This window comes from Mastomys coucha, unplaced genomic scaffold, assembly GCF_008632895.1.
Source record: "Mastomys coucha isolate ucsf_1 unplaced genomic scaffold, UCSF_Mcou_1 pScaffold23, whole genome shotgun sequence".
NCBI lineage: Eukaryota > Metazoa > Chordata > Mammalia > Rodentia > Muridae > Mastomys > Mastomys coucha.
The window spans coordinates 57,391,493-57,404,666 of record NW_022196906.1 but is presented as its reverse complement, the minus strand read 5'-3'; the positions used below and the strand labels follow the sequence as shown (position 1 = coordinate 57,404,666).

The 13,174-nt window shown below is 39.7% G+C and overlaps 1 protein-coding gene across 5 annotated transcripts in view; it reads left to right on the top strand.

Moving 5' to 3' along the window:
- Pias1 (protein inhibitor of activated STAT 1) overlaps positions 1-13,174 on the top strand; it is a 110,199-nt gene that overhangs the window by 29,491 nt on the left and 67,534 nt on the right. The window lies entirely within an intron of this gene.

Here is a 13,174-nt window from a genome sequence, read left to right as displayed (position 1 = left end):
TCTCTCTCTCTCTCTCTCACACACACACACACACACACACAATACATAGTGTTTTCCATTTAACTTAACTATGATTAGAGAAAAGAACATGAAGTTAGTATAATTAAAACCTGAATTAAAATTTTTTTCAGTTGTACACTTTCATTATACAAAATGCTGGTTTGATGATGACATCTTCATGCATGTATCACATCATACATGTATAGCATGCACTTTGTTTATATACCCCTCCCTGTCTTGTCTTATAGTTCTACTCCTGCTGCTCCCCTTCCTCCTCTCAGATACCCCCTTGTACTCAAATTGCATGTGTGTGTGAACACTCTGGAGTCCACATATGAAAAAAGGTATTTGGTTTTGTTGTGTTTGAGTTTGACTTAACATGGTGCTTTCTAGTTCTGTCCATTTCTTGCTCATGTCATCATTTCTTCTTTATGAGAGAATAAAACTTCATTATGTGTATACACAACATTTTCTTTGCCCCTTCATCTGTTGATGGACATCTAGGTGATCCAGTGTTGGCTGTTGTGACTAATGCCATAAACATGGCTGTGCACATACATACACCTCTACTTTATGCTGACTTAGTTTTTTTTGGGTCGACAGATGCAGGAGTGGTTTAGTTAGACTACATAGTAATCTTGTTTTTAGTTTTTTTTTGTTACTCCTGAACTTAGTCTCAGGAATAATGCAGACTAATGGTGGAGATGCTAATTAATAACCTTTAATTCCAGACTATTTTTAGAAAGTTAATTCTTGCTGTATGTAGCAACTTTTATAAAAGTTTGTCTTGACTCTTTTCTGTACCCATTGTAAGGAAAAATAAGATGTTTTTAATTAGCAGCATTACATGCATATAAACAATGTCAGTGCTGACGGATTGGGTTAAACTCTGTTACATGTTCAGTGGTCAATTGTTGTTCAGTGCATTTTTTTTTTTTTGTAAGTAAACACCTCATCCAGAATTGGTTAGTGTTTTCCAGAGTCATCTGAAAGTAACAAGTACAAAGGACGATGCTGAGCATTTGCTTCCAATTCTCAGGTTACTTTTTATTCAAACGTTTGTTTGCATATCTGAAGGAATGAGGTGTGTCAGTGTGAACCAGTGGTGAGGACTCAGTGCTGGGAGGTTTATGGCAAGTGCTTTAATTCTGGGCTTCCTCTTCTCTCCTTAGCCTCTTGTCTCCCTCCTCAATGGATTGCTGTTGGTTTTTTTTTTTTTTTTTTTTTTAATGTCACTTATTTTTAAACTAGTGTTTGCTAAGGTAAATTAACTACAATCTACTAGTAGCAAAAGAAACTTAAATAACATTGACTTTCTTTTAGTTATATGTTGTAAGGCAGAATGTCATTGCGCTGTCCAGGCTGGCCTGTAACTCTTGATTTTCCTTACTCTGCTGAGATTATGGATTATGTGGTATTGTGTTATATACCTGGCTGACCATTTGAACTAACATTCATGGGGTGGTGGGGTGGTGGGTGGATTGTGTGTGTGTGTGTGTGTGTGTGTGTGTGTGTTAGTATTATATGAATGTGGGTGGGTAGGTGTGCTTGCATATGTGAAGGCTAGAAGTTGATTTTGGGCATCATCTTGCTTGTAAGACAGTCTCTGAAGCTGGAGCTTGCTATTGCAGCAGTATCAGCATGTTGTCTGGGTGGATCTTGAACTCCTGGTTTCAAATCCCTCTCAGTCTCTGCATTATAACAGGTTAAATGTAGGACTTGGGACCTGACTTTAGAGTCTGAGTTCATACCCTACTAGCTCTGTAAACTCAAGTAAATTCTCTTGGTACTCTGAAGTAGTTTTGATACAGGCTCTTCAAGGTTTTCCTCCGTCTGAGTTCTGGGATCCAGAATTTGAGAGACCTTGTGTAGTTATAGAATATGTTCGTTCATTCCCTCTCTGTTTGTCTCTCTCTCTCTCCCCCGCCCTTGTCCTTTTCCCTCCCCCTCCCTCTGTCCCTCTTCCTCTCTCTTCTTCTCTCTGTCCCTCTCTCCCTCTTTTCCCCTCCCTCTATCCCTCTCCCTCCCCATCTCCCCCTCTCTCTTTCCCCCCTCTCCCTCTATCCCTCTCCCTCCCCCTCTCCTCCTCTCTCTTTCCCCCCCTCTCCCTCTGTGTGTGTGTGTGTGTGTGTGTTTGTGCACTTCATGTCTGCCTGGTGCTGTTGGAGTCCAGAAGAGGGTATCAAATCCCCTGGAACTATAGTCACAGACAGCTGTGAGCCACCATGTGGGTACTTATATGGTGAATTGACCTCCGGTCTTCTGGAAAAACAGCCATTGCTCTTAACCACTGAGCCATCTCTTCAGCCCCTGACAGTACTGGTTTTTCAAAGACCCACCTATAGCCTGAATACAGAACACTACTACAATTTCTCTTAGACTTCCCACTTCTTTTGTCACATTTCCTTCTTACCTTTCACACAGATAAACAACTCTTGCTGGTGGGTATGACTTTAGCTAAAAGCCTTGTTGTTTAAGCTTACCCACTAAAGGTTACTTCATTAAGGTCCCAAGCCCTGCTTTTATAACATTCCTTGACCACCCATGTTCTTATCACTGCCTCCTTACTTTGTTGTCTCATTTCTGTAGCTCCCCTTCAGCATTCCCTTCTACCATTCCTGAGTCTACCCTGGGTGATACTGCCCTCTGTCCTGGCTAAGCTTTGTGCTAAGTAAGACCCTAGTGTAGGTTAGTGGTAAGGAGCTCTGGAGTCAGGGGGCCAGGCAACAGCATTTTACAGTCAGACCTCAATTTTTTTTTTTAAGGTTTATTTATTTTATGTATGAGTACACTGTAGCTGTACAGATGGTTGTGAGCCATCATGTGGTTGCTGGGAATTGACCTCAGTACCTCTGCTTGCTCTTGCCCTGCTCACTCGGGCCCCACTCACTCCAGCCCTAAGATTTATTTGTTATTATATGTAAGTACACTGTAGCTGTCTGCAGACATGCCAGAAGAGGGTGTCAGATCTCATTATGGATGGTTGTGAGCCACCATATGGTTGCTGGGATTTGAATTCAGGACCTTCAGAAGAGTAGTCAGTACTCTTACCAGTTGAGCCATCTCTCCAGCCCCAGACCTCAAATTTAGTGTCAGTTTTCTTATACATAGGGTAGGAATTACTAGCAGTTTGTGTTTGGGTTCAAATTTGTGCTAAGAAAAGAAATCATGTTGGGCGGTAATGGTATACGCCTTTAATCCCAGCACTTGAGAGGCAGAGGCAGGTGGATTTCTGAGTTTGAGGCCAGCCTGGTCTACAGAGTGAGTTTCAGGACAGTCAGGGATACACAGAGAAACCCTTTCTCGAAAAACCAAAAAAAAAAAAAAAAAAAAAAAAAAGCCATGTTGTTATTATTATAAAGATTTATTAACTTTTATGTGCATTGATGCTCTGCTTACATGTCTGTGTGAGGGTCTCAGATCTTCTGGAACTGGAGTTACACACAGTTGTGAGCTCCCATGTGAGGCCTGGGAATTGAACTTGGGTTCTCTGGAAGAGCGGCTAGTGTTCCCAACCACTGAGCCGCCTCTCCAGCACCACATTTTATTATTTTGATTCACCTGAGTAGGTGGCAAAACTATAATTGAAAATGTTTTTAAGATTAAAAAACTGTAATGATTGTATGAACTATTTCCCAAGAGCATATTTCCTTAAATAGTTAGAACAGTATAGAATTTTGTGTTTAAGGAATCTTTGAGAAGGAATCTTTTGTGATATCCTCCTCTTCTTTGTTTATTTGTTTCTTTCTTTAAAAAAAGATTTTTGAGACAGTCTTGCTTTGTGGTCTAGCCTAGTTTTGAACTAGCAATCCTGTCCTAGTCTCCCAAGTGCTAGAATTATAGGTGTGTGCCACTACTCCCGGCTCTCCTTTGTGTGCGTGTGCGTGTGTGTGTGTGTGTGTGTGTGTGTGTATGTGTGTGTATGTGTGCGTGTGTGTGTGTGCGTGCGTGTGTGTGTGCGTGTGTGTGTGTGTGTGTGTGTGTGTGCGCGTGTGTGTGTGCGCGTGTGTGTACTTGCCCTGTAGCCAGTGTGTGGAGGTTAGAGGACAACTAAGATGATGGTTTTCTTCTACTTAGTGAGTTCCAGTTAGGTTTGACAGCAAGGGCTTTTACCCACTGGGTCATCTCAGCAGCAGTCCACAGTCCTCCCTTTTAAAAGTGGAAGTGTACTCCCAAATTATAATTTGATAAATTAGTGTCTATTCAGTATGAAAATACAAATATATGCATAGTATTACCATCCTGGCATGCAGTAGGTCTTGGATTAGCATAGTATATCCTTGTGCTCATCTCTTGCTCGTTCCCAAGCTCCCTCTGTGTATGGAGTAGGTGCCTGACCATCCATGGAAGAAGCGTTTATAGCACATCTACATGCAGAGCAGCCTTTTCCTTAAATAAGAACCATATTTTCTTGTCTCTGCACATGAAGTTGGTCAATGTGTTAGTGTTTTAAATTCTACAATTTTAAATTAAATTAAACTAAACTTAATACTGTGTCCAAATTTTTAAAACAGCCTGAGTTAGATTTGTTATTTTTAGTATTCATGTTAACAAGAAGGAGCTTTTTGAAGCCTATAGCCATATGTTTCATGGAATGTGGTGGGACATAGATGGGGATGACGTGTAAATCATCTATCAAAAAGGGAAACCATGGTAACCCTTTCACAATGTTAAGTTTGTACATTGCCTGAAGGAAAATGGCATCTCTGTTTACATATAATCACAATATTTTGTCATCTTTTGAGAGCATAGTGTAATCAGTATGATGGGATCGAGGCTGAGAGATGAAGGTGCTAGCTGGAGGGCTGGTGCTGCAGATCACTTTCCAGTTGTCTTGTGTTGGGAAATAAATAACAGATGAGAGACTGGGAGTGAGATGATCATGGAGAGGGATGCCCCAAACCTGATTTACTACTTTGACTAGAAACTGACTAGGTTTTCTGGTTGAACTAGGTGTTGTTAACAAATTGCTAATCTCCCAGTTGGCTATTAACTGTTTTGTGGTTTTATTTCAATCTTTATTCTTCCCCTTTCCTTGTTTGTTGTTTGTTTTGAAAGACTATGCCTCTTTGTAGCCAAGGCTACCCTGGAACTTACTATATAGTAGTCTGGTCTGGCCTCACACAGCAGTGATCTTGCCTCAGGTTCTAGGCTTATAGACATGAGCTACTATCCCAAGCTTATGAACTATTTCTAATGGGAATTATCAGAAATGGTCCATAATTAAGAATTTAATTTCGCCGGGCGGTGGTGGCACACGCCTTTAATCCCAGCACTTGGGAGGCAGAGGCAGGTGGATTTCTGAGGTCGAGGCCAGCCTGGTCTACAAAGTGAATTCCAGGACAGCCAGGGCTACTCAGAGAAACCCTGTCTCAAAAAACCAAAAAAAAAAAAAAAAAAAAAAAAAAAAAAAAAAAAAAAAAAAAAGAATTTAATTTCATTGAATAATCTGACTTCAAAAATAATGGATAAAGTATTTTTATTTTACTATTCTTTTATTAATGTATCTAAATTTTGTGAGCTAGAGAGCGAGAGGGCTGGAACTCTCACTTTGCCTCCTAGCAGGTTTGCACCTTACTTTGTAGACCAGACTGGGCTGGAACTCACTTTGTAGATTACAGACTTTTATCAGTCCTCCTACCTCTCCCTAATGGTGGATTAAAGGTGTGAGTCACCATGCCTGGCTTTAATGTATATAATTATAGAACTTTATATTTATAGAAAATAATGTTATATCTGAAATATGACATCATTAACTGTTTATTTTGTCTGTTAAGAATTCATTCTAGTTTATACTTGGTTATATAGTGATAGTAGATAAGACTCCCAATTCAGAGTCTGTTTTGTCACTGACCAGGGCAGGAAGTGAATGGGAGCAGTTGTTTATCTGCAGGGACCTTATTCTTGCTCACAAAGTGGATACTTTTTTTTTTTTTTTTTTAAGATTTACTTACTTAAATGAGTACATTGTAGCTGTCTTTACACACACCAGAAGAGGGCATTAGATCCCATTAGAGATGGTTGTAAGCCACCATGTGGTTGCTGGGAATTGAACTCTGGACCTCTGGAAGAGCAGTCAGTGCTCTTAACTGCTGAGTCATCTTTCCAGCCCCCAACACAAGTTTTAATAATGAAGGTCATAGCTAATGAGAATATAAAACTGGAACTTTCTATGTAATTGCCAAATGGACTCCTTCCCCTTGTGTAGTTGGGAATAGGTGTGTGGGTTGTGTGTGCGTATAAGTTTTATGTATCTACAAAGAAGGTTGAGGGTCTTTGGAATGACAGACATTCCTCACTGTAATTCCCTGAGAACACTTAATCTTTCTTGGGGGAGCAGGGAGCTTAGGATCTAAATGGCAGGTTGTGAGAAAGAGAACAAAAAACACAGAAGGAAGACGTTAGAAACCCTCCAGGGCATGCATCTCTAAATGTAAACGCTTAACAGATACTAGCCCAGGCAGAAACAAGCTAAAAATTCATTGCCAAGGCATGATGCTGTAAAATTTGAGAACACCCAAAGAGAAAATTCTGCAAGCTTCCAGTTGGGAGATATACAGGTAACCATGAAGGATTAGAAATGAATGGTACTGGGGCTGTTGTTTGTTTGAGATAGTGTCTCCTGGAACACAGGCTGGCATCAAACACAGTTTAGCTGAGGGTGACTTTGAACTTCTGATTCCTCCCCAAGTGCTGGGAGGTAGATAGCATAGCATCTAAGTGTTTTAAAAATGTTTTTAAAAGATGTATTGTATATTATGTGTATATGTGTTCTGCCTCCATGCATGTATGTGTACCATGCATGCCTTCTGCCCTCAGAGATCAGAAGAGGGACTCAGAAACCCCTAGAACTAGAGTTAAAGATGGTGGTGAACCACCAGGTAAATGCTGGGAACTGAGCTTGGTCGCTCTACAAGAGCAGCAAGTATTTTTAACTGCTGAGCATTCTCTTCAGTCCCTAGTCTAACTACATTGGAAATAGAAAATAAGGAAATGTCTTTAAAATTCTGCTTAAAAATTTCTCTCTAAATGTCTGTATTGAACCAAACTTGAGGATTGGGTGTGAGGAAATGTTGATTGTATAATGCAAGGAATAGAAAGGATACCTCCCATGCCCCTCTTTCTCAGAAATCTACTGGAGAAAATAACCCATTAAGAGAAGCCAAGATAGGAGGGACAGAGACAAGGAAATGGGGCTCAGTGCGGGATACAGATAGAAGATCCTGGGAAACATCAAAGGGGAATTCTGTGACCATAACTGTGCACTCGGCTCAGATCTAACTGTCCACATTGGAGCTTTGGAACTGGCTGTGCTATTAGGAAAACTTCTAGCACTCATGGATTGGAGGTGTAAGAAGATAATGAATTTGAAGCTAGTTTTAGCTATAGCAAGTTCCCAGGCTAGTTTAAGCTATATGGGGAAAACCCTGTCTCAGAAACAAAACAAGACAACTGAAAAGAAAGCCAAATCAGTAAAAGGAAATAAAAGATATAAAATAAAACAAGCCAAAGTTAAAACAGCTTTACGTCTTGCAATAGAATACATTGAAAGGAAAGTTTGAATATGCTGATGAATTGACAGTAGGTACATAGAATAGTAATGAGGCTAAAAATGGTATAAAATATAAAGAGAGCAGAACTTTATGAAACGAGAATACTTTGGGTTCAGCTATGAATTTTATTTAGATGTAATACTGTCTAAATATTAAAAAGCAGAGACAATTGAATCAATCAGCAAAACTTTATGAAACGAGAATACTTTGGGTTCAGCTGTGAATTTTATTTAGATGTAATACTGTCTAAATATTAAAAAGCAGAGACAATTGATTCAATCACAAATTATGATGGAGAGATTGCAGGTGAAAAGATTTGACAGCTAGAGCCATTATTTCTTATAACTGGAAATCAGTAGATAGCTTTAAAGAATAATTAACTGTTGTACAGATGGTGAAAACTCCAGAAGCAGCAGCTAAAATTGAGAGTGCAGTAAAGAACTCTTTCTTGTGAAACGATTAGGCTTTTAAAAAATGTGTACATGGGCTAGAAAGATACCTCAATGGTTAAGAGCACCTGTTCTTTTACCTCTTTTGATCTCCAAGGGACCCGGGCTGTACATGGTACACAAACATACATTGAGGCAAAACATTCATGTACATAAAATAAATAGCTAAAAATTTTAGGGCCGGGCACCTTTAATCCCAGCACTTGGGACTTGGGAGACAGAGGCAGGTGGATTTCTGAGTTCGAGGCTAGCCTGGTCTACAGAGTGTGAGTCCAGGACAGCCAGGGCTATACAGAAAATCCCTGTTTTGAATACAAACAACAACAACCCCAAAAAAGACAAGATATCTTTTGGTGGGCATTGGTGGTATATGCCTTTAATCCCAGCACTTGGGAGGCAGAGACAGGCGTATTCCTTGAGTTTGAGGCCAGCCTGGTCTACAGAGAGAGTTCCAGGACAGCCAGGGCTATACGAAGAAACCTTTTTGGTCTTGAAAAACCAAAATAATAATAATAATAATAATAATAATAATAATAATAATAAGAATAATAAGAATAAGAATAAGTTTTTAAAAAGTTTGTGGAGCTGGAGGGAGCACAGTGGCTTCAAAAACTTGCTGTTCTTCCAGAGGACCTGTGTTTGGTTCCTAGCATCCACATCAGATGGCTTTTAACTATCTATAACTCCAATTCCAGGGGATCTGATGACCTTCCCCTCTGGCCTTTTTGGGCATCCACATGCAGGTGTACATCACATAAATAAAAACAAAATTTTTAAAAATAATTTTAAAATTGTGTATGTATCTGTCTGACTAAAATTAAAACATGTTAGAAAGATCACAGAATACTCTTCCTTGCAGGATATCCACATTTCAACCATTTAATCACAGGATTCTGAGAGCTCTTATCATCCAAGGATGTCATCAGCAGAGCTGGGATCCTCTAGGAGGCCATAACTTCTAATATCCATTGTGGTTAATGTTATCCTTAGTTGTAAATGTTCATTTTGCTGTAGTTTTAAAAAATTGAAGAATTTAAAGCACATTGCAGATTAAAATATATATCATTTTAACATCTCAGATATTTAAATGATTTGTTTTTCTGTATGTTGTTAAGACTTCTGCATCATGAATTCAGTGATGCCTCAGATGGCTGGAGCTTTTCTGACCCCATCTTCAATTCTTTGATATACTGTGATTATCCTAAGAGTATGCAAAAGCTGTTCCAGTAATAGCAGGGAACACCACCTTGCCTTTCACTGTGTGAGGGTATCAGGTGCAGTTAATGGTAAGTTGAGCCCACACACATCTTAGCCATAACTTTTTTTTTAAAGTTCAAGTGGTGAAGCTTGAACTGGAAACTGAAGTAAACTATGTTCATTTTCTTAATTGATTCCTACCCCCCCCCCCAACTAAAAGGCATGGGGTTTGTTTCCTCAAAATGTCTCTATTATATTTGAGGTAGAATTAGTTATGAACATTCAACAGATTCTTTGTTTCCTGTGTAAAAAATGATAATACCTATCTCAGCATAACTATGATAATAAATCCTATTCTTTTAAAAAGTCCAAACTAAGAACTTTGACTTATTGATAGCAGCTGTCTTTTGAGTGCACATATGTAAGTATTATTTTAATGGTTGCTATTGTTTGTTTTGCCTTCTTTGAGGCAGTCAAAATGTAATTGACAGCTGTCAGGCTTATTTTGTCATTTAACTTTTTCTTTGATCTTTCAAGCAAGAGATTTTATTGTACATAAATTGTCAGTGACAATGCATAGAAATTCAATAATACATCTGTGCTACACTTAGTCTTATACTCATAATTAAGGACAAAAGTTACTGTCCGAAATTTGTGGTAATTATTGAATTGCTCTTTTTGTTTGTGTCTTAGAGAGTAGAATTGAATTAAAAGGGAAGTTATTTCTCTCTAAAATTTCATGCTGTTCTCCCCTCCCTACCTGTTTTAGAACAAATACACTTTGCCTATTTGATGACCGCTAGCTAGTGTTAATTGACAGAATCTAGAATCACCTGGAGATGGGCTTCTGGACACCCCTGTGGGGGAGTATTTCAGTTTTGTTAATCAGTGTGGGAAGACCTGCCTAATGTGGGCAATACTATTCCCTGGCTGTTAATAGTAACTGTGAGTTCTGGATTTTATAAATGGAGAAAAGGAGCTGAGTAGCATGAATGCATTCGTTGCTCTGTTTTCAGTTTGGAATGTGATATAGTCAGCTTCTTTATGCTCATCTCAATGTTATTTCCCTACCATGATGAACTTTGCTCTTGAATTTTGAGCCAATATAGTCCCCTTTCCCTTAAGTTGCTTTTGTCAGAGTATTTTATCATAAGCCTGAGGGTGAGGAGAACATTAAGACATTGTTGTTTGAATGAGACTATTCTCTATAGACCCAGTTGGTGGCACTGTTTGGATAGGTTTAGGATGTGTGGCCTACTGGAAGGAGCATGTCACTGGAGGTGGGCTCTGAGAGTTTAAAGCCTCATCCCATTCTGAGTTTGCTCTCTCTGCTTCCTGCTTGCTGTTTGAGTTGTGAGCTCATCTGTTTCTGCTGCCTGCAGTCAGAAGTCCCTGCCATGATGGATCCATATGGAACTATAAGTTTAAATATACTCTTCTTGTAAGTTGTCTTGGTCATGGTGGTTTATCACAGCAACACAAAAGTAAGACCAGCCACTTCCCAACTTATTTTTAATTACTAATCCTTGATGTTTGATTTTGTTTCTTTTAAAAACAGATTATCTTGAAATAAGGATCATTCCTATAGTAGCTCAAGTTGGCTTTAAACTCAAGTTTCTTCTTTTTCAGCCTCCCAAGTACTAGGAGTTCAGATGTCCAGCTTAAGATTTACAATACATTTCTGGGAGTGGAGAATTGGTTTGTGGTTAAGAGCACTTGCTGCTGCTTTTCCAGAGAATCCAAGTTCTGTTCCCAGTGCCCTTTTTGGGCAGCTCACACTACTTACAATTCTTTCCTTGGGATCCAGTATCCTCTTCTGACCTCTGCAGGCTCCTGCACACATGTAGATACACTGATACAGACATGCAGACGTGCATATATTAGGAGGGTGATCTAAGTATCATGACATCCATGTGGAGGTCAGAGGAAAACTTACAAGAAGTAGTTTATCCATGGTGTGGATGCTGAGGACTGACAAGTACCTGTAACCACTCAGCCATGCTGGCTCTAGTCTAGTCTCCCTTCTCCTGCCCTTTCTCTCTTGATAGGGTCTCACCTTACAGCCCTGGCTAGCCTGCAACTCTTCTGTGTGTAGACCAGGTTGTCTCAAAGAGATCTGCTTCTTCTGCCTCCTAAGTGGTGGGATTACAGATATGTTCTTTCATGCCTGATAGTTCTCTTTTTCCAGTTATTTTATACCTTTCTTGGATGTTTTAGTGAGTAGGGAGAAGATACCATTGTTGTCTTATTTACAGTCTTTTTAATATCCAAAAAGAAAATACCTATATCAAGCTGGCTTTGAACTTAGATCCCCCTCTCTCAGCCTCCCACTTGCTGTTGTTTCAGTTGTTGGCCATTATGCTCAGGAGTTTGTTCCCAAGGTCTGGGTTACATCTTTGTATGCCTCTGTAGAACATAAGAATTTGGGCATTGATTTGAATGATTTACCACTACACACTCCACCTCCATTTCTTCTGGCATGCTTTTCTTATTCATTCCTTCACTGTCCAAATAGTTGATAACAAACTCTGGTTCTAGATGCAGAAGATAAAATAGTCACAGGCTCTACTTCTAGAACAGTTATCAGACCTGGGAAACCTCTGTCTAGGCAAGGAATTGCCATATGAATAGAAAAACCAGTGCAGCAGGATAATTGTGAACATACATACCCGAGAAATGGCCAGAAGAGATAGACAATAAAACAGCTCCAGTTTGCTAGGACAAGCTGGTGAAGCTGGATCTGAAGGTGGGAACAGTGGAAGGGCTGTTTATCTTTGACTGGCCATCTGTATTGTGTCAGAGTACTTCATTCATTGGTCACTTTTGGGCGCTGTTCTGCTACCTGAAAGGACCCTCTAGTGCAGTAGTTCTCAATCTGTGGGTTGTGACTTCTTTGGGAGGAAAGGGGAGTCAAATGGACATTGCACAAGGGTCATCTAAGACCGCTGAAAAACACAAGATATTTACATTACAGTTCATAACAGTAGCAACATTATAGTTATGAAGTAGCAATGAAAGTGATTATATGGTGTGTGGGGGGGTGGCAACATGAGGAACTCTGTTAAAGGGTCACAACCAATGAGTCACAACATCTTGTCTAATGTGTTAGCTGAGAAAGAGGGTATTTATAATGAGTGGTACGAGAAGGTAGGGAGCCGGTGCGGCCATTGTGTGGTGTTATTGGATATGAGGCCAGAGAATCCAACAGTTAAGGAATAGAGGATTTAATGAATCCAACAGTTAAGGAATAGAGGATTTAATGAATGTAAGCTTGCAAGTGTGTGTCCATCCTGGCATTTCCTGTCAAAGACAGGGCTTCCATAAGTAGCAATGTGGTCTTTGGTTCCCCTTTCTGTTGCTTTAAAATAGGAGGTTTGGATTAGATATCCATGTTCTTAGAAGGTGGGGGGAAGTAGAAAACAGTGATGAAATAAATTGTGACCACAGGATTAATGAAGGTAAGTAGATTTCTGTTATGTGGCTTCACCTATTATGGTTGTGTAGATAGAATTCCTGATGGCTTAAATGAGAAGTGCAAGCTTTAGCATCTGATGAGGCTGCCGGCTAGCTGTAGAGAAGGAAAGACTAAGAGGTAGAACACAGGAAGAGAGCAACTGTTCTTGAATTCCTGAGTTAGTATAGAGCAGTACTTGATAATGTGACTGGTTTTGAGGTGGGGTATCTGGCTTTAATATACTTAACAGGTTTTTCCCCAGAAGGTAGGAGTACTCCTGAGGGCATGGTACTACTCTTTGCCATCCACAGTCTGTGCTTCTGGAGAATTATTAAGTGCTTGTTGATACCGCTGAACAGTAGGCTAAAGCGAGATGTGGTCCTGCATAGTGTAAACTTGATCCTGGTTCTTTATAACCAATCTCACAAAGAAATCTATAAACTTGTTCAAACTACTTTTAAAGTTCCTTTGCTATTAACTAGTTAAACTTTGTTTATGGGCTGGCATTTAAGCAAGCCATT